Here is a 21,990-nt window from a genome sequence, read left to right as displayed (position 1 = left end):
TATCAAGAAATGAAAAGGGGCCTCTAAGACAAACCTGATCTCACTACTCTCCAAAAAAGAGTTGTAGAAAAACTACTGTACATGCTCTTTCACATTCATTTTATGATCCCAAACTCAAGAATTATAGAAGAAGCATAGCTCTTTCAGGAAATATGGAAAAATCAAAATTGACTTGGTTGACCCTTTTCACCTTTCTTGAGTCATCACGTGAAATCAAGGGGTGCGACATCTTAATCGTTTTGTGGTGCACGGTCGTATTTTTTCTTTTCTTTTTCGGCAATATGCGTTTAAATTCACTGGGTTCATTCCATATACTATTGCAACATTGCATGCTGCGTCCACGTTATTAAAGAAAACATTTACTATGGGCTATTAGGCCTATGAGAGGAAACTAACGTTAAAGGCCCACGTTCAGCTGTTTCTTTTCGTAAACAAACATTGAACCCCATATTTACCAAGGAAGGCTGTGCATTCATCCTCACAAACGTGGAATATCTCCATGGGTCCTATAAAGTCACTGGCTATGTTTCGAAGTGCCCGATAGTTTCCCGGAAGTGTGTTGTCAGACGGCAGTATTTCTTGCATAAAGTGCAAAACCTCGTCGATCGCTGCCTGACTAACCTGATAGACAAACCGAAATGAAGAAATCATGGGGCCTGCATGAAATTCTCCTATGTATAAAACTAAAACTTTGAATGCTGTCATACAGCTGCAGTGTTCAACTTTTTGAACAATGTTACATAAGTGAGACTCTTCGCTGTAAAATGGAGCAATTTCAAGTTAACTGTAGCGCATATATATATATATATATATATATATTTAAGTTAACTGTAGCGCATAATACATCAAGTATGTGTCACACACACACAAAAAAAAAACTAAAATGGCATTAGACTAAAACGCTTCATCCTGGCGAGGAAAGCGCATGATACATAGAAACAAGACACCAAACAGGTCAGTCATTCGCATTCTTCATCAGCGACCAGGATGTGATGTGATGTTAGATTAAAACCCGTTTCTGAAGCAGACATACACACAAAGGCATACGTCTGTCCCTGGTCGGACCAGGTAGTGACAATATATATATATATATATATATATATATATATATATATATATATATATATATATATATATATATATACATATATTTATTTATATATCACTACCGTGGTGTCTCTATATGCGCTTTATTTTTAAGGGAGAGGGATGAAGAAGAAAGAGGAATGTAGTGTAAGAAAATGTGTACCAAAAATTAATGCAAAACCAAACACATTTAGGATACTTTTTATACCAGAAATGTCTTGAGAGGTTTCATTATAGATTGTGGAATAGAATTTCACCCGTGTTTATTACAAATGTATCCGACATAGGCCTGCATTAATTTTAACATGATATCGAATGAAAAGCCTGAATATGAAAATATATAAAGAAGTGAAAACATACCCCAGGGTTTCTGCCGAAAAGTCCGAGAATACGAGAAGACACTTGGAATTGAGTGTAAATACATCCACTGTACAACGGTCTGTGGCGATCGAAGTCATGGCTTCTGACTCTTTTTTGTTGGTCGCTGCCACCATCTTGATATTTCTTGTGTACCGACATATTTGCGAGGGATTTGTATTTGCACTTTGGTTGGGTTGATATTTACTTTTACTAATTTCTCCTTTTTCTAATGATTTGCGAGAGTTAAAGACCTGTCAGGGGGGGGGGGGGGAATGAGTGTTGGACGTGTGGACTGTTGTTGTATTATGTAGGCCTATAGGGTTGGTCACTTCGGAATGTCACTTCCACGGAGCTTGCGTATCTCCCTGGGCACAAACATCCCTTCGCGTACAGAGATGACGCACAACACGTCATGAATGGCAGTGCGCATTGATGGACAGAGAGACTATGTATTCTCCAAACGTTTGTGGAGGCAAGCTTAAGATACATGTAGCTATACATTTGTATTTAGATTTCATTATCAGAATGCCGGCATGCAATGAACATTTATTATTGTTATAATTTGTTCATTTTTTTTAATGCAGTGCAGCGATGCTATGTGTAGTAAAATTAAATGTGCAATTCCCAAGTAGAACAGAAAAGATCAAGAGTACCTGGAATATTTCCGGTGTATTAAAGGTATAAGATGCTAAGCTGGTAATACCGCAGGATAATGACAGTGCAAAAACTAATATCTATGCTTTGACACTTAACTGTGTGGTGCTGCTCAACGTTCCAGGTAATTTTAACTGTCAACTCTGAAGATACGAAGAAAAATACTTCGAGGAAAAGGTGATTGTCGGATCTTCGTTTTCTGCTGCAGACCACGTGAGTTCTTAAAAAGAATAGCGTTCGCTGGATCAAACCATTATAAAAAAAAAAAAATGGCGCGCTTCACAGCATTGTGTTTTTTCGCACATGTAAAGTCACACAGAACAAAACGGACACTGAATTTGGAACAGAGTACGGTGAACAGTGGTATTTTCGTGTGGTATTATTATGTAACAAAATGCCTCAACTCAACAAAATATTAGAAGCTGATTTTCATCGTTTACTGCTATTTACATGTGTACACGGATGAAGATATAATATAGCTTTCTTTTTGGTTTCGTTTTTGCGTATGCAAGACATAGGCCCTTCGTAGCGCTTCAGGAGAAGAGAGAGAAGAACAAGGGAAGGGGGGGGGCGGTGTGATGTGAGTACTTATTGGACACTGAGGCTGAACAGAAGGAACATCCACTTCTTTTTCACCGCAAGCTCAATGAGGCGTCCCGGATGTACGCTGCAAGACGTCACCATTGTCCCTGCTGTCTTTTTAGTAACACTAATTGTTTGGCTTCTCAGCATCGCATCAGAAATCGGCATGAACAAGGACAAAGCATTTTATTCTTTTTCCCGCTGAAGCACCGGGACGATTAAGGTGGCACATGAAGACAATAGGATGAACAGGCCTGAACGTCAAGAGAGAGGAAGAGAGAGAATCCTCGTGGAGTGACAGCTAATGAACGCTGTATACCTTGTCGCTCAATCAAACTATAGTACACTCGGGCGGGAAAATTTATAGTGATCATGGTAAATATAGGTTAAAAGGCACATTGATGCATTGCCATGCAACATGGGCCGCAGTGGATTTGGTCAACGCGCTTACAGAATCTATAGGTATACTGAAAATTTCCTGCATAGCACTTTGCATATCTTACACATCAATATATCTGTATAAAAAGGGATTATTTGATAAGGGTCACCTCATTCAGCGGCGAAGGGCTCAGCAGTATAATTTACCCTTTTGATGAATGGTATCACTAATAGTAATAAAACAAACAAACGAAAGATCCAGTCTTTAATCAAATACTAAGGTGATTGTGGAAACACGTGAAGAGACCTTTGTCTTGAACTTGCTCGTGATGTTTTCTGCCATTGTCTGAGATGCAATATAGTGTACATCACAAAACGAGTCCAATGGCTGATCAATATGGTTGAAATATGCACTCGTATAAAGACAAGGATAAAGGTATGAGTAATAATAATAATAATATACAATTTTTCAACGGACATAACACTGACTGTTTCTTTGTATACGCATTAAAGCAAACTGATCAGAGCGCCGCTATACATTAAACAGCAGCAAAAATAGTCCGATGGTTTTGAATATCATTTGAAACTAAGAAAGCTCTGTGCGTCATAATACAACAGACCTAGACGTTGTGGTAGTGTGTAGCCTATATACCTGAAAGAAAAAAAAGAGTCCAGTTTCGGTTTTGGAAATCCGATTTCATTCTTAGCACTTTATCTGTCTTTCTTCCATTAAAAAATCCTTGTGAGATAGGCAATTATAATTTCTTGGATATCATTTTATTTCTAGTTTTTGTTTGTTTGTTTGTTTGTTTGTTTGTTTGTTTGTTTGTTGTTGTTGTGTGTTGTTGTTTTTTTTTTTTTGGGGGGGGGGGGTGTGGTGGATGATAACAACAATGGTAGCTGAAATAAACATAGCTAAAAAAAAAAGAAGTAATTTCATTGGTCACGGTATGATTGACTAAACACGGCCAAGTATAAGCTCTCCAAGCAAGCAATTTACAAAGTTTTGCGAGTGTGAGAGCAAACTTAATGATAACTCGCAGTTCTTCCAACTCAAGCGAGAAATTTTATAGTCCGCAACTAAAAGATCGCTAAGTTTATCGGGGCAACCATTCTATTCACTGCATGATCGCCCCTTCCCCCCCCCCCCAGAAGTGCTTTATTGGAATATTCGTGTAGGTCCAAATGCTCATTAACGATATTATAATTATACACCAAGAAGAGTAATATAAAGTGTTGACTCAATGTAGTTACGAGTCTCTCTTTCTTATCCTCATGTTCAACAGATATGTGAATAAACATTATATTGTATTCAAATTTTACGTGCTTATTTTGTCATATAGTGCGGCAAAGCACAGAGTGGTGACATCTTCGCTCTAAGCTTGCTACAATATTGAAAGAGAACGACCCCCCCCGCACACACACACACTCACACACACGAAACAAAGAAAACACGGCTAAAACAGAAATAAAATGAGCTCGGAGATTAAGGCATCCGCCAATGAGAATCAACAACCGCTCCTGCTGCGACTTGTTCGTTAATTACCAATAGCGTCGTAGCATTCGAAACGCAGAGATTAACAGCAATTACGGCGTCAGCCAATGAGAATCATACGACTGGTTCCCATTGTTCGCGAGAAACCAATTGCGTCGTCGAAATGTTTCGGGCGCGTGTTCTTTAAAAGCTGGTGTAATCCACCATAATCATCATTTTCCTCGGCGCTTTTCCTGCTTAATCATCCCTCTTGATCATCGCTTAATCATCAACCCTTGACAACGTTCTCTCACTGTATACGATGGCTTCGTACTATGGATTTGTGGAGGCGGTGGAGACCCTGAACGGCATGTCCACCCCGCACCAGCCTGCCACTAGAGACGGAGGGAGGGGTGTACCGACACCCCATCTTCATCGCTGCAAGATGTCTGTGGAGAGAAAGGCATACGTGGTATGAAGCATTTATGTACCACTTCATAATTAAACTGTTTGACTACCCGTTGTCGACATTGTTTGATGTTAAGTTGTTGTTGAATTACAAGGCATACTTTTCTTCTTCATGTTCATTAATTATCACAGTATTTCTTTCCTCTGTTTCCATTGACCTCAATCATTGCGTCTTTAACATGTCTCTTTTGATACTGTAACTGAATTTGCTATGTTCTTTTCATACTCCTTGTTCTTTCAGAAGATGATACGCGACCTCCTGAGGAGCTTGAATATCACCAGCCTAACAGATCGACGCCTTCACGGGATGATCACAAGTCTCATGGAGTGGAACGACCTCGAGAAGAGTCGCGAGGTCTACGACCAGGTCCGCAGAGATGTCAGGAATGCAATCTACAACACCAAGCAGCGTAGGAAGCCAAGGTGAGAATTTAATATTCACGCAATGTATTTTTTGGGAAGAGTTGATGGGAGATTTTTTTTTTTTTATCAAGTATATGGCAATACATGTAGGCCTACCGTAATATTTATGTGTACTTGATTCCTATGCATGTAATCTGTTCGGAAATCTTAAAAACAGATCGCAATGTATGTTTCCCTGTGTTGGCATTGAGTGTTTGCAATCTTGCTCACATGCTAACGTAAACAGTACTAAATATTTTGTCTTGTGTAGACTATAGTCCCAGTATATACTATTTACGCATTACACAAACTATATGCAGTTATGTTGATGATCTCACAAAGGTGACTGTTTCTCTCCTTTCATAATCTGTGATCTAACAGGACCCCTGTGTTGCATGAACTCCAGCCCGTCCGGCGAGAGGTTAGTGAAACAACGCTGCCAGTGCCAGATCCAACTGCGGCAACACCAGACCCAGAGCCAGTGTCAGCGCCAACGCCAGCCCGGCCTGCGTCGCTCGAGGAGAGGACGCTGAGCTCGGGAAGCGCCAAGAAGCCTTCGAACGTCCGAGTCGATCGTCGACCAAGAGGCAGGCGAGAAGTGAGACTTCCAGCTAGGTTTCGCTGAAATGTTGAAATGTCGTCGTAATGCACTTGATAATGCACTTGATGTAAATAAATGTAAATAAAGTGTAAACTGTAAATTTGCTCTTGGAAACGGTCTCAGTGTTTCATTCATTTCGTATGCTGAGGTATTCGTGTAACAAGCGATTTGAGAGGGTTCGTTTGTTTTCCACTTGTAGTTGGTATGAATTCTGGTCTTCATGTGTGTCTGTAGCCTTACGATCTTGTTCGTTCTCTTGTATTCTCTTTGCCTTTTCCTGCTTCCCCCCATTTTTTTTGAACTCCCTCACCTTTCCTTCTATAGGCTTTTTTATGTACCTCTTTCTTCTACACTCCACCGATCCTTCTCTTACTTTCTCAATGCTTTTTGATTTTTTTACTTCTCACTTCACTCTTTTATTCGTTCTAATTTGTGTAATTCTCTCTTCCTCTATAACCCCTCTCTCTCCCCCCTCTCTCTTTTTCTTTTCATATATATATATATATATATATACGTGGTGGTGTGATAATCCAATCAAAATTAAAACTGAAACCAGTGAAGTTCATGCTGTATTCATCAACAATTTATTTCCGCACACTAGTTTTTCCCTAGTAGTATCGTCACTTGAGACTGAGCAAATCACTATTTGTTTGCAGAAATAAGCTGTTGGTGATTGCACGGCATAACCTTGGTTTCATCTTTGTTTTTATGGTATATATATATATATATATATATATATACATAATATATATACATATATTATATATCATATACATGTATATATACATATATCATATTTTTATATAATATATATATAAGGGATATGTATAGACATCATATGACATATAATACATATAATTCATATAACCTATATGTGCGTGTGTGTGTGTGTGTGAATATTTAAACAAAGAACGTGATTTACGATACAATATGGTCAATCAGCGAAACTGATATATTATTGAAGTGTGGGTGTAGATCGTAATGTTAATAAGGACAAAAATGAAAAACTTGAATGAAAAGTGTCAGAATTGGCGAATAAAATAAATCATTTTCAGTGGCGGATCCAGAGGGGGCGCAACCGGCGCACGCCCCCCCCTTTAATTTTCGTTAAAAACAAAGAAAATAAAAAGAAATGAAATGAAACCCGGAAGTGGCACCAGAAATATTAGTCACGCCCCCCCCCCTTTTCAGAATTCCTGGATCCGCCCCTGATTTTAAAAAAGGTAATGAAAATGATCATGACAAGGATTATCAGTAAATACTTTTTTTGTTGTTGTCATGGATAACATGCATAACATGTTATAAACGGAGGGGTGCAATAAATACTTGCTGTCTGAAGACTCAAGTACTAAATAAGAAGCGAGCTTTAGATCTTCGGTGCGAATGTTTAACGAGCAACGACGACGCTATACACAAGAGGCTGGATCTTCATGCACATTATTTGCGCGCGCCAGTAAGCTGTTTTGATGACTACGGAGTATTGTAGCTTAGTTTGCAAGCATAAACCAGTGTCGGTCGTTGTCGAGTTGTTCGGAAACGATATTCTCTGCACTGCATCCTATTAATGTAGCTGAGCAGCTACAGTCCACGGTCGAAGTGACATTGCTAGTGTGCACTTAACGCTTTTTGGCGACCGACAAAGGTTTTTGCTCTGAAATTACGTCCCGGGACGTTGTGTCGTGTCAGCGTTGGCAACGTAGGTCTGAAGCTCGACATTAGGCATCTGTAACACAGGTTGTGGATTCGAGTTACATAGAGCTGCATTTGGTATAATACAGCTCTATGATTCGTTACGAATCTTGGCGCTCGCGAAATTCGCGAAACTCACGTGCACGCGAAAATTCCTCGTTTTACAGTACAGTGATTTCTCCACGCACGCGCGCACACACAGGCGGCGAGCGGTAGGATTGCTCCAGATTCACGAAGATTTTTCCCCCCAATGTATTGACAGGATGACTGTGGCAATACCGTTTTGGAAATAATTACTAGTACCTCATTTTTGTACCAAGGGCGATAGCATTGTACCTTCAGGCTTTCTGGCTGGCGGCTTTCGATACGGATGCAGTTAGGGTTTGTATAGTTCTGGGTGAGGCAAGGATTTAGCTTTCAACATTTTGGGAGATATTCAGAAACCACTCGATGAGATTTCATAGAGCACGCAATTCTAAGGGGTATCAAAAGTTTATTTGATGACAGTTGGTTTTGAAATGGCTCAGATATCCAAAAACAATGTGAACAAAAGGAGACCCTAATAAAGTTGTGGCCTGTCAACTGCCTTTTATCATCACTTTTTGAATATCACAGCCATTTGAAAACCAATTTTCATCAAATAAACATTGAATCCTTCTTAAAATTGCGTGCTCTTTCATATTTCATAAGGGGTTTCTCGTTATCTCACTTAGGAATATTCAAATCATAATCCCTCACCTCAACCAGCACTGGCCAGTCCCTTTAAATGTTGAAAATAAGGGTCATATACTAATGCAACATGTATAAAATGAAGTAAACGGATGACGCAACATGCACCCACTATAAAACTGTCCCGTATGCCATGTCACTATAATCAGTAAGTTTCCTTGTTTCGTTTTTGTTCGCAAATGGACCAGTAGGGTCCGTTTCTTGTGAGTCTTATGAGAGATAGTTAGCTTTAAAAAACAACAACAACAAGAAAATGTAAAAGCAACAACTTACATTCTTTTCCGCATCTTACGGAGCTGAATGTTATCCTTACTCATTTCCGAACGTGAAAGCAAAACAGCAAGAAAATGTAAAAGGAACAACTGACATTGTTTCCGCATCTTACGGAGCTGAATGTTATCCTTACTCATTTCCGAACGTGAAGGCAAACATCCGCTACTAACTGACTCTGAGTCGTTTGATACCGTTAACCATTTCCAAATGTCAAAGCAACAAGCTGTTATTTATTTTAGCATCGTACGGAGCAGAATATTATACCGGTATTCATTTCAAAATTTAAAAACAAACATCCGACACTGATTGAGCCGAATGTTATTGCTGTCCACTTCCGAAAGTGAAATTAATTCGTCTGACAATTATTTTAGCATCGTACTGAGCCAAATATTACTGTTTTTCATTTTTGAACGTCAAGGCAGACATCAGACATTTGCTTTACTATCAAACGCGGCTGAATGTCAATGTTATTCACTTACGAAATATCCAACATTTATTTTAGCATCGTATGGAGCAGAATATTACTGCTATTTACTTCCGGCATTTATTTTCATGTATTTTAGCATCTTCCTGAGCCGAATGTGATTGCAAGTAACTTTCGAAAGTATAAAAGCAAAAATCCGACATTTATTTAATCATCGTACAGAGTTGAATATTCAAGTATTGTTATTCATTTCCAAACGTCAAAGGGATCATTCAACATTTACTTTAGCATCTTCCGGAGCTGAATGTTAATGCTATTTTACTTTCGAACGTAAAAGCAAACATCCGGCATTTATTTCAGCATCTTCTGGAGCCGAATGTTATCCTTATTCATTTCAGAACGCAAAATCAAATATCTGACATCAATTTTAGCACCGTACGGTGCTGACTCACGGTTACCGTCATTCATTTCCAAAAATATAAGCAAACATCCGACATTAATTTTAGTATCATACGGAGTCGAACATTACCGTTATTCATTTCCAAAATCAAAAGCAAACATTTGACATTTACGGCATCTTACGGAGCCAATTGTTACGGCTGTCCATTTCCAAGGAAAACGCAAACATTTGACTTTCTTTGGTTGCCCGACGTGCATTTTTGATGGCCCCGGGCCGCCAAGCCACCGTTTGTGTCGAGCCCTGCATATGGGATACTTTTCTGAGAGTTATGTAAAGTATATTTGAGATGCATGTACAACTCCATGAAACGGGAGTCTTATGAAGCACTTTTGCCATAGGCCAACTAATGAGACGCTTCTGAGAAAGGACTCGAAAGCCTGACATTGTTCTGCCCATTTTGTTCTGCAGACTTTTGTTTGGTAACTTCATGAAACGAACCCGAGAATCACTGCACAGTGGACAGAAAATGTCCGGTACTCCGTTATAATAAATCTCATCCCACGTGCCGTCACACATTCACTGACATGCAAGCAGGCCGTGCCCTCTGCTAGATATGGATCTACACTTGTGATCGATACGAGATATAGATATGATAAGGTGTACTACTACTAGTACTGCATAATGCAGTGTACTTCATAGTTCGAGAACGCACTTAGTATATGCTATCTGTAAAAGTGATAATTTTTGTGGGAAAAAAAAAGGCACATGGATATTTTTGCTCGCATTGTTCCTGTTCGTGATGTCGTGATTCCACGGGATTAAAAACACGCGAGACTCTTTCCCCGGCTAAGCGCGAGAAATTACAGTACCAGTAGTCGCGCGAAAATATCCCCTTTTGGGTTGGGTTTTAATACAGAGAGAGTATCAAACACAACGTGTGCCCCAAGCGCGCGCCCCCACTTATCTTGTCCCTTCGCGCTTCCCGCCCGCAAGCAGGTCAGTGTTCCCATCAGGCCGCCCTGCCTGCTAGAGATTGGTACTGAGTATCCATTGCGCCCAGAAGGCGCACGATGCACAAGAATTAGTAGTCCTAGCAGGGAGGTTAATCTCTTTGGGTGGAAGAGCTAGAGAGACACCTCCAATGTACTACTGTACTAGTATGTCAAGTGTGCTTTTGATCTGAAGAAACCATTGACGGCACGCGCTACCGTTTGCATGATATTTCACACGTACGTACACACAACGATCTCTGAGGGAGTGGCTTACATTGTGTAGAGGATTACGACATGAGACGTGAATGTGATTAGCAACGGATTTTCAAACTTAGCGATGTGAAGAAGAACCGTGCTCTTATCGTACTTTGGTAGTGAATTAGTAGTGAAAAAGTCGTGGTTTTGGGGAGCGAGTGCGACGGACAATAGCCAACGTATCAATAGGCGGATTATCGCCATGAATAGCAAGTGTCTTTTGTTCGATTTTCACGCTGCATAACAAAAGAGTCGCTCCAGCCGGCGACGGGGCAAGGCAGGATGTCGGTGATTGTTCTGACCGAAAAGCACGACTTTTTCACGACTAAACAACTACTAATCCACGGCAATTTCACGTCGATTCCAGCACATTTTCACAACTCGTTCACCACCAAAGCATAACGCAATCACGGCAAAACCACGGAGACAGTATGTAAGTGCAAAAGCACGACTTTTGCACGACTAATTCACAACAAAATCACAAGTAAAGGACGGCGTTTTCACTGTCAAAGCATCGCGAATAGTGTTGGTAGTGTATGATGAAGGGCAAGTTGTCAATCAGCTGCAACAAAATACAACTCAGCGCAGAAATCATTGATTGGAATGGAACTGACTTGTTTGCCGGGTTGTTGACGAGGGCGCTAGTAATGTTCTGGTCCATGAAGAAGAGGAGAGAGAGGCAGAACCCTAGCCCCATGGAGCCGGCTACCATCCCTATGCTGACTCCCTTGAACTCGGTCAGCTTCATTACATCTTCGTCATGGTACGGAAACAAGTCCGCTGCAAAGGAAAGGGACAGTCACTCTCATCATCATACCGTCAAAGGGAAATTTTTTGTGCCAGTATTTGCCTTTGTTTGCTCTTGGAAGGGTGAGATGAAATTTGTGCAGTTTTAATTCTGTGAAATCGAAGCACAAAATAGTATTACATACAGGGTATAACAAGCCCCCCCCCCCCCCCAAAAAAAAAAAAATGTATGCTTCTATTTTTGCGCTAGTTTCCTGTAGCACAAAATGCGTTAAAAAAAAAGTCTAACTTTTACAGTATCACCCAGGACAGTACAGGAACAACATTGTCAGAATGAAAGCTTTCCCTATGATACACTCTTGTGCCCTGTTTCAACAATGAATGCTGCAAATGATGTATCCTCAGACATTAATTCAAAAATTATAAATAGAGTTCTCATAGGCAGAAAAAAAGGCATGCTTCTGATGCCTGGTAGGTGTGATAGCCTACCTATCTCCAGAATGTGGCTACAGCATCTCTGAAAGGTACACCGACTCCCCCTCCTCCTTAGTATGATTCTTATCACTATCATTATAATTATCGCTGATATGATTATCATTACAGGGATGCCAACATTCACCTATTAAAATCTAGGAGGTAATCAGGGATATACGTCTGTGTTACAAGCATCTCATGGGCAAAAATAATTCTCCAATCAGGAAAACTTAAACTTTCTCTTGACAAGACATGACAAGATTTCAAAGTTTTCAGGCAGCCTGTTGTAGAATCAAAAAGATTTGGCAACTCTGTCATTATATCATCATTATCATTATGACTACTGTTATCATTGTTATTGTTCAAAAAAAGACAAGAGGGGGGTCTGTAAGATGGCATGATGTGAGTTATGTTCTGGCAGCCTTTCAAACTTCCCTCCCAGGGTGGTGGACTCACATTCGGTGTTCCTGAAGATGTAGGATCCAACGAAGGACATGATGAGGACGGCTACCGGAAGAGCGTAGTCAGCCAGCGCCTCTCGCTTGCTGGCGTCTAGGAAGGGACTGTAAGGAAGGAATCACACGAGGGCAGCACACAGGATTACATCTCGTGTGTAATGTAGATCATATATGGGACAGTCAGAGTGACGCTGCTACTGGGTAAACTGACAAAAAGGTGGGAGATCATCCGTGAGTGGACCGGAACGAACCAGACAGAATCCCAGGGAGAGGTGGAGGACAGAGACAGATGGAGGAGAGTGGTGGCCATGTCTTCACTGGTGTCCGGGTGACATCACCAAAGTCATGGCATTGGCATGGCGAGGTGTGGCAATATTTCTGATAATGACCCAAACTCAAGAATACCCTCAGGGTAGACTACTTGTTTCACTGCCCCCATGATCTGACCCATTCATACCAAATCCAATAGAGCTAATTCAAGAGATGATTTATACAGACACTTTGATTCTATCTGTCCATGTATTTTCATTGTAAGGTCATTGGCTGCATCGGGGGTGATGTTCATCCCAGAAGGAACTAAATAAGGTGATACCAATCTAGCCACTGATCATTCCATATTCTCATCACTGCTGAGGCTTTCTAAATTGAACGCTTCCACCTCGTTTTTTCTTTCCCAACAACAATGTTTAGGATGTCCTTAAAGTTCCTACCAGTGTGGGTTGTTGTTGTTGTTGTTGTTGTTGTTGTTGTTGTTGTTTTAAAGGGATAAGAAAAGAAGAGAGAAAAATGGGAACCTATTAAAGATAATTTGCCCAAAATATATCCCCAGTGTGGGATATCCAAACTGAAACCCTGCATGGACTGACTTGCTTTTCAGGGGAATTTTTACCAATCATGTCGTAAGCCTCTGAAATCTTAACTCTCAGTTGGGATTTCTATCTACGATTGTATATCAACCCCTGCCTCCCTCTCAAAAAAGAAAGGAAAAAAAAATGAAAAATCAATCTACTTTGAAGTTTTGTTTTTAGAAAAAAATTAAAACCAAGCTTTGAGTTGCACACATAGAAAAAAAAAGACATTTCTAATGATAAAACTAAACCAAAATCTTGGTGACGCAAAGGTCTTGTAAGACTGCTAAAAATCACTTAGCCCTTGACCATCACATACACACACATCCCCTTTTTAAAAGTGAAGCATGCAGCTTCTGAGGTTACAAGTACTTTTGAGCCTTGATGACCTAAACAAAGCTCTCTCACATACAAATATCAATAAGGCTATTTCAGACATTTTCTACACCGGGCTCATCTTCTGAAACAATCTATCCAGTAATATGAAAAACTCCAATGCCTCGATGCAATTTTGAAACAATTTCAGGTGCAATTTCTTGAAAGAGCAAACTGCTTTCTCCATACTTTTTCAATATAAACCCCCTAACCGTGTCTCTGTCCCTTTCTATGTACTCTGTTTTACATATCATTCAAATTTTTCTTCCGTTTGCTTCCTTTTTTAGGCTGAGTCCCGAGTATCATGTAGTGTTGTAAACAACTTTGAGATGTTGTTTTTCTAACACGCCTATTAAGCCTTTATTGGTCTCCCAGAGTTATCACCATATCCCTATTTCAAGCTCTAGAATGTGATGGTACTTGTTTTGAAGAACAAATAACATGAAGAAGAATGGCATTATTTGTGTCATGACATCAGAAATGTCTTAAACTGCTTCCCTCACATCATCTTTTTGCTTGTGTTTGGATTTATTTCAACTTGTTCCCAAAAGAAGTATTAAAGTGCTTTAATAGGAGAAAGCTACCAAGAGGCAAAAATCCCCTCTAAACGACAATGCGATGAGGAAACGGCGACTTGCCCAGGGGCACAGCCACTGCTTCCAGCGGACTCGGACCAGGGACCTCAAGGTACAGCTATGGTGGTGTTATGATCCACCAATTAAGAGAGGCACATTGTACCCACCTCTTTGTGAAGTTGTAGAGAGTGACCCCCAGCCAGAGGGTGCCCAGCATGAGGAGAAGGTAGAGGATGCTGGAATCCCTGTGGCACTCGCCTGCCAGGAGGACCTCTGCTGTAGTATTGCTGATGAGGGAGGCGGATGGGGAGGCTGAGGGAAAGATGGTGGTGGGGATGCTGGTGGTAAAGTTGGTGGGGGTGGTGATATTGCTGTCGTTGTAGGCGGAGGAGGCGAGGACGGTGGTGGCGGCGGTGGAAGCCATCGCCGCAACTGCAGGGCTGACAGACCCTGTGCATTCTGCTGCGTGGTAGTGCTTGTTGAACTCTGTAGGATGTCAACACATGTACAATGTAGCACCAATCAAGCTCAACTGTGGTAGTTGTAATTTCATGTACATGTATCTAAAAGGTCACATATTTTGTTGTTGTTGTTGTTGTTGTTGCTTCCAGAAATATACCATCATGACCTTTGAGTGACTTTTAGGCTAGCTCTATTTCTCAGTAGTTAAAGAAAGCATGATCTTGTTACCACACTAATCTCTATCTCTTCAAGCATAGACCTTTAGAGGCATAAAACTGGGCAGGGCTAATCTTTCACCTCAATATAATCTCAATATGAGCATGAGTAGAAGAATTAACCCATTGAGGACGAGTCCTGAGTATAATTGGGCAGGCGTCTATGGGAAATGCCTGTTGTAGCAAATCAGTCTGTCCTCAATGGGTTAATTTAGTCTTTCTAAAGGTCCTATACAAGATTAACAAATATTCATTAGCCCCACGTCAATTTCATTACTCGAGATTAAAGGAAGTTGTTAAAAATGCATCCACACTCATTTTCCTCAAAGATATCTAAAATGAGTGGATGATACCTTTAGTCAATGACAAAAATATACACATTCAAACTTGTGAATTGACATAGAAATCTCACAAGAAATCATACAAACTTTAGATATGATTTCCTCTGACTTCAAGAAGGATTCTAATTTTTGAGGTACAAAAGGGACCAGAGACTGGTGCCACCTCCAAAAGTCAAGGAATTCTGAAGGTCATGGGAGAAATTAAATGGCATTTGATTTTTATCATTATCTTATTGATTTTTTTTCTTCATGGTTAGCGAACGGTCAAGGATTTTTACAGTTAATTGCAGAGTGAAGGACTTCTGAGATTTTCTTTTGTTGTTGTTGTTGTTTTGATTCACTGACTCTTCAAAGCTTTCAGCAGCCCTACTGGAGAGGGCCCAGGGATGCACTAACCTGACAAGCTGCATGTTTAATCATATAAAAAGAAAAGAAAAAACAGACAAAGACAAAGAAGGGTAGTTTCTTTTTGGAGTCTTACCAAACGCCAAGTCTTTGAAAGCATCTACACAGAATGCTATTGACACAAAGAGCGAAAATATCTCCTCCGTGGACCTGCACAATAAAAATAAACCAAAACAGAAACAAGTTCAAAGACACAGTGTCAAAACAAACAGATAGAAGAGAGAGTATTAATATAGTTAATACATAATATTGTTAAAACTGAAAGAAGAGGAAAGATGAAATAGCATTCTCAATTCAAATTTTTGATAATAGGAAGAAATTTGTCAACTATTATTATCACAAGGGATATGTTCTATTCTTCTTGGCTGAGTAATTACCAGGCACATCTCTTCAGTACTGTAAGTGGTATGATCATCTTTACAACTGTTTTGACATTACTATAAAGGTATGTGAGAAATAGGCCTCTCTTCTGCAGAAACCACCTGTTTTGTTTTTGTCTGTTTTTTTTTTAATACTGATCACACTTGATATCAGCAGTTTATGGACCCAAGAACCAAATACTCACATCAGAACAGAAAAAGTGGCTTTCACTTTAATACGAACAATACATGAGTTCCTGTTCTTCAGCGACAAACAAAAAGATAATTATAATCTTATTCTCTTTGTTTTGCTTTTTTCTTAATCTGACATCATGAAGACATACAACTATAAACTACTATCAACACCCAGGGGAAAAAAAATCTACTTGATACAATAAACTGTGGCATGAGCGCATCACAGGGAAAACATATAAAAACAAACACCTGTTCAAACTATATCAATTAGTCCTCTTAAAAATGTGTTATGTGCTCCTGGCAAAGAAAAAAATACAAAAACAGCTGCCTCTGCTTGAGGACACATGTGCACACTAAAAGACATGAGACAGTTGTACCAATACAGACAGAAAACAAAAGACACACACATGCACACACACACACACACACACACACACACACAAAAAAAACACTTCTCCAAGGGACGGATGAACCGGTTGGATTCTGGGGATTGACAAGCCGGCGTACCTGGTGGACCACTTCATGAGCTTGCTTGCGTCAGCGAAGGAGTAGATGAGGAGGAAGAGAGAGTTCCAGATGCCCACCAGGGCGTACATGGAGAAGAAATCCAGGTTGAGGTCCTCGCAGATGGTGTACAGGACTGGAGGAAAGAAGGAATGATGAAGAAACAAAATAATGAACGCTGCGCTTGCAATCAGAAGGGTAACAATGTTTCATCAGAACATACTTTATTCATGAATGCTTTTAGCATGTGTACACACACAGCACACCCTCACACACACACACACAGTGTGTGTACTCATACTGGTTAGTAAAGAAGAGTCAGAGATATGTACACCCACACAATCATTGAACAATGTCTTTGTGTTCATGTGGGCAACAATGTCCATGTGGACCTAACTTGCATACACAATGCATGTACACACATTATACATCCATACAGTTCAGTAGAAGTCGTGAAGTAACATCTAAAAAATAAAAGTATGAATAATGGTTGCAATGAAATCCTTTTCATGACCAAAAAAAAAAAAAAAAATCCTCCATTTTCTTAAAGGCACCTGGAAGATGTTCTAGAAACTTTTATGTTTCAAACAAGTAATACCACATGTACAAAGAGTATAGTAGGCTGCTTTTCAACAAGTTTGGCACATAGGAAGTCACCATCCACAGCTGACGAACAACTGCAAATTCAAGAAGGGCCAGTAAAGGGTATCAGTAGCTTCTTTACCTCTTGTATAACTAGTTACATTATGTGAGGGAAAAGAAGAGACCTACAACAGAAAACTTTAAAGGGATGGTACAGTATTCGTGGAGATGAAAATTGGGCTGTAACTTTTTTGCGAGATACCAAGAACACACATATGAAATAGTACAGAGCATACCATTTTAAGAGGAATTCAAAGTTCATTTGATGAAAATCAGGTTTTGAATAGCTGATACATCCAAAAACAAAGTAAAACAAAACGATCGTAATAAAAGGTAGGTCCCACACACTTTATTAGGATCACTCTCTTTTGGATATTTCAGCCATTTCAAAACCAATTTTCATCAAATAAACGTTGAAATCCTCATGGAATGACCTGCTTTTTTATATTTCATAGGAGGTTTCTCACCATCTCACCAAAAAAAAAAAAAGATGATAAAAACCTGCAGTTAAGTCTCTGCCAAAACTATACGATCCCTTTAAATTTCACTCATTTTGAGATCAGAAGATGCTATAAGTGTGAGGGAAGGGGCTTTGAAGTGCAATGTAAAACAGGAAGGAAACAAAAAGAATCATTGGTATTAAATTCAGAGAGATAAAAGCTACAGTATGTAAAGAAACAAGAGGAGGGGCTTTCAGAGAAATGGGACGTGGATTTGAGAGGAAACAAGATCCACACTTTTGAGATCCAGGTATGAAGGAGACGGGCTTTACACCCTGAACAGTTGTATGTTCAATGATCTCTTCCCTGACGGCTGTTCTCCTATGCCTGATATCCTGGGGGCATGTGGGATGTATTCAAACATCATGGACCCTCAGCTACTGAGTACGGGTTTACAGAGCAGCCAGCACACTGAACATTTCTTGCTGTGCTAGAGGATCGATTACTGGGTATCGTTTTGAGGTGCACACAGAACTCACACAGAGTAGCTAGTGTGTAGTGCAGCAAATGATCTTGAGCACACAATCTAATAAACATACAGTGTAGCATAGGAATGGTTGATACAAAGTCTTGGTTTATTCACTGACATTAGGGGATATGATTAGTATTCCCTTTTACAGCCTTAAAATCATGACAACATGCCATGAAGGATAAGGAGTCCCTACCAAGGGTAAAAACAGTTGTGAAAATGATCAGCATACAAACCATGATATCTCATCATACCACAAAATTGGTTTTTAAGAAATGGCTTTGACTGTTTTATGTCCAGCATGAATTATTGATAGAATATGATAAAGCACATATACACACCGAAGACAGCACCATAGAAAAGGCAAGAAAGGAATTATACGAAAAGAGACATACGTACTGAAGTTCAACAAAATCTGATCTTTTCATTTCTGTCCCAATTGAATGCAGAGAGAATTTTCAGTGTAGAGTGCAAACAGACAGTATGGGAGGGGGGGGGGGCAAGAGAGGGAGAGAGCGGGCAAGAGAGGGAGAGAGCGGGAGAAGGGGAGAGAGGGAGAGGGAAACAGAGAGACAGAAAAAGAGAGCGAGAGTGGGAAGCAGTGAGGCAGAGCGGGCTTCGTACGATGACTGCATAAAAAGCTAGTTGAGCATGGTCCATTAGGCATGACAGAGCGGCAAATTGTAGCCAGGCCTGCCCCGGCAAGCCCCCGCTTTCCCAGGGTCCGGGGGTGTGCTATTTTTGGGGGAGGCTGCTTTTATATCGGGAATTATGCAGACGGCCGGATCGCGGCGCACAGGTGAATCAGCAATGCTCCGCGGCTTCTTGAGATACATTTTCACATCACAACATAGGCCAATGAGCAGCCACTGTGCACATAAGCAATGCGTGGAAAATACTTTCTGCGTCTCAGCTCTTAATCTGTCTTTGATTTCTTTGGTGCTGGAATAGCGCGATTCCATCATCTCTCCTTCTTCCAATTCTTCATGTTCAACTACCTTAAAGCCTCAATATAGTTTTCATGCTGGCAGAGAAGCATTTCATTTCTGCAACAAAATTGGCTCAGTCCTACTCTCCATGGCTGACTACACAAAGTCTCTGGCTCTAGCGATCAAATTGGTTCGGCAGAGATCAAAATGATCTTTGAAAGTACTGGAGATTATGTTCAAGAATGTCACACTGATGCAATTCAAGTGTATCGGATTTTGAGTTTCATTGTCAGATACAAAATGTTTGCATCTTTTTGTTCTAAATTTCCTGCAGCATATAAAACATGACTAAGGATGTAACAACAGGTCTTTCAGGTCTGTTCACGGGGTATAGTATATGAGTGGTATACGAGTGGTGAAAAAGATACTATTGGCCCTTGTATGTGGCGTTATATCACTTAGAGAACAGGGTTAAAAGGGGATTAAAAGACAAAGCCTCTATTCAAACATGGCTTATCAAAGACAGGAAATACCTTTTAGTAGCTTTGCAGTTTGTGCAAGACAAATCCTGGCCAATAGAATTACTAATAACTGAGCAATTTACTGTTATTGCGATAAACAAGCTAGAAATATTCCTCTCAGGTGCACGGCTATATACAGTGTACATTCAAGGAATTTTTCTTTTTACAATCATGCCCAAAGGAACAATAAAAGATGGGGTAAATAACTCAACCTAGTTTAGGTGTCTCAGAAGAAATGGCAAGAAGGCTCATCTCTTTGTCGAGATAATTGATCATTTTCTCATTATTCGATGCTCCTTGAGACTTTGTGGCAGGCTAAACTAGTCTTGCCCCCAAGCACATTCTATCCCTAACATATATTCTTGCACTGCATGCACACGATTCATGCAAACCAATCTGGCTCCTTACACGATTTAATCAGGGCTGGAAATGTCGGGCTTCTTGGGAAGCAATTATGTTCATTAGTCTTGCCTCCTTTTCTGAGCCCCTTTCCTTCCCATGCACAAAATGAGCATACAAACTACAGCACAAACACTAAAACATGTTGGTATGGAAGGGGATACCATATTTACTGCTCTCACAGGAGAGGATTAGGCACACGAGCAAGATGTCAGTGCCCTGGCACAATTGCTTCTATGAATTCAGCTAAAATGAGTGAAAGGTCGATGTCCTTAAGATCTTCTCAATACACAAACAATCTAAAATTTTTACATCATTATCTCATTGTATGTCTGTTGCAGACTTGGCAGTTATGGTCCTCTTGTCTCAGCAATTTTTTAAAGAAATCACCTGAATTCTGAAAATGTTTCTTCTTAAGAAAGGATACCTGACAATGTAAAAAAAAAGAAGTTTGTTTGACGACCAAAAACCACGAGAAGAACCACTTAATGTGAATTTCTGCTCTATAGAGGCAGAGCTCCTCCCTAGGAGTGGCAACATCGTCAAAGGCTAATCTGCACCCAAGCATCTAAAAGAGTGCCCAATGACAAGGCAGGTTGAAAAATCCGGTACATAGTGGCCAGCACACCTCATGAAGACACTGCAGTAAGAACAGTATGGTATGGTTTATAGATAAGATGTTAAACCCTCACGTACCTCTATCCCTGGGCAGGGGTGTATCCAGGATTTTTTCTGGGGGGGTCGTAATCAGAATTTTTGGACCTTTACCTTTGCGAGGGAGCGGAGTGACCGAGCGGGGCGGGGGGAGGGTGTGGGAGGGGGGTGTTCCCCCTCCCACGGTAGGGAGTTTTTTAACTCTGCTTCATAGAGGCAAATGGACATCAGATGGAAGCTTTGAATGCTGGAATGTTTTAGATAAAGTGTCATGAAACGACATAGGGTAAAAAGTTTGAAAAGTGGTCGGCAGACTGACAGACACTGAGCCGAAAATGATGTGGTATACAAATGTGGTGTACAACACCAAACACCTCAAGATCAACCCTGGTTAATCAACCTGCTGTAATGTGTGAATAGGAAGAGCACCAGCCACTCAAGACTTTAATAGAGAGAGAGAGGGAGAGAGTTGGCGAGCCAAACTCCCATCCCTATGCAGTCAGCACATTACCCTATGATTGCTTCCATTCCACTCCACTGCTCTGCCTTCCAAGAATTGTCACTCACTAGCTAATTGCGTTTCTCGCGCATGACATATTCGTCATTGATACAGAGTAAACGTGGCAGGGAAAAAAACAAAACAAAACAACAAAGGGCAGAGAACTTGGTCTGAGAATTAATATTAAAAGACAAAAAAAAAAGAAGAACGTTTTGGCTTTCAAGCACACTGCTACATGAAATTGCAAAGTTATAGCACTAGAGAAAAATTGAGAGTATTTGCGCCATAAGGGGTAATTGGCTCGGTACTCTGCGGCACGTTTTATTTGAATTGTGACCATCGGGAGGGACTCATATCATGAGTTTGTTTGTTTGTTTGTTTGTTTGTTTGTTTTGACAGTGTGCATTCTACTTGAATCATCAGAGCAAACTTTACATGAAGGGAAAAAAGCACACTCTGGGACAATGCCATATTTTTGTTGACATTTTGGATGGCTTTTGACACAGTTGTCGGGAAACTTTTGCAGAACTATCACAATTATTCTTGCATTAAGACAAGATTTCCCACTGTTGGTGTGAATGGTCCTCACTGTGTAGGTAAGATGATGCATTGCTTCCAACACGTCCCATTCAGAGATATAAAAGAGATAACT

At 40.3% G+C, this 21,990-nt stretch overlaps 1 pseudogene; it reads right to left on the bottom strand.

The window, feature by feature from the left end:
- LOC139709194 (solute carrier family 4 member 11-like) overlaps positions 1-21,990 on the bottom strand; it is a 208,963-nt pseudogene that overhangs the window by 25,175 nt on the left and 161,798 nt on the right.

The sequence above is a fragment of the Diadema antillarum genome, unplaced genomic scaffold (genome assembly GCF_040938485.1).
Source record: "Diadema antillarum isolate AM-2024a unplaced genomic scaffold, OU_Dant_1.0 seq00001411_RagTag, whole genome shotgun sequence".
Classification (NCBI taxonomy): Eukaryota; Metazoa; Echinodermata; class Echinoidea; order Diadematoida; family Diadematidae; genus Diadema; species Diadema antillarum.
This window is presented reverse-complemented; position numbering and strand designations above follow the sequence as displayed.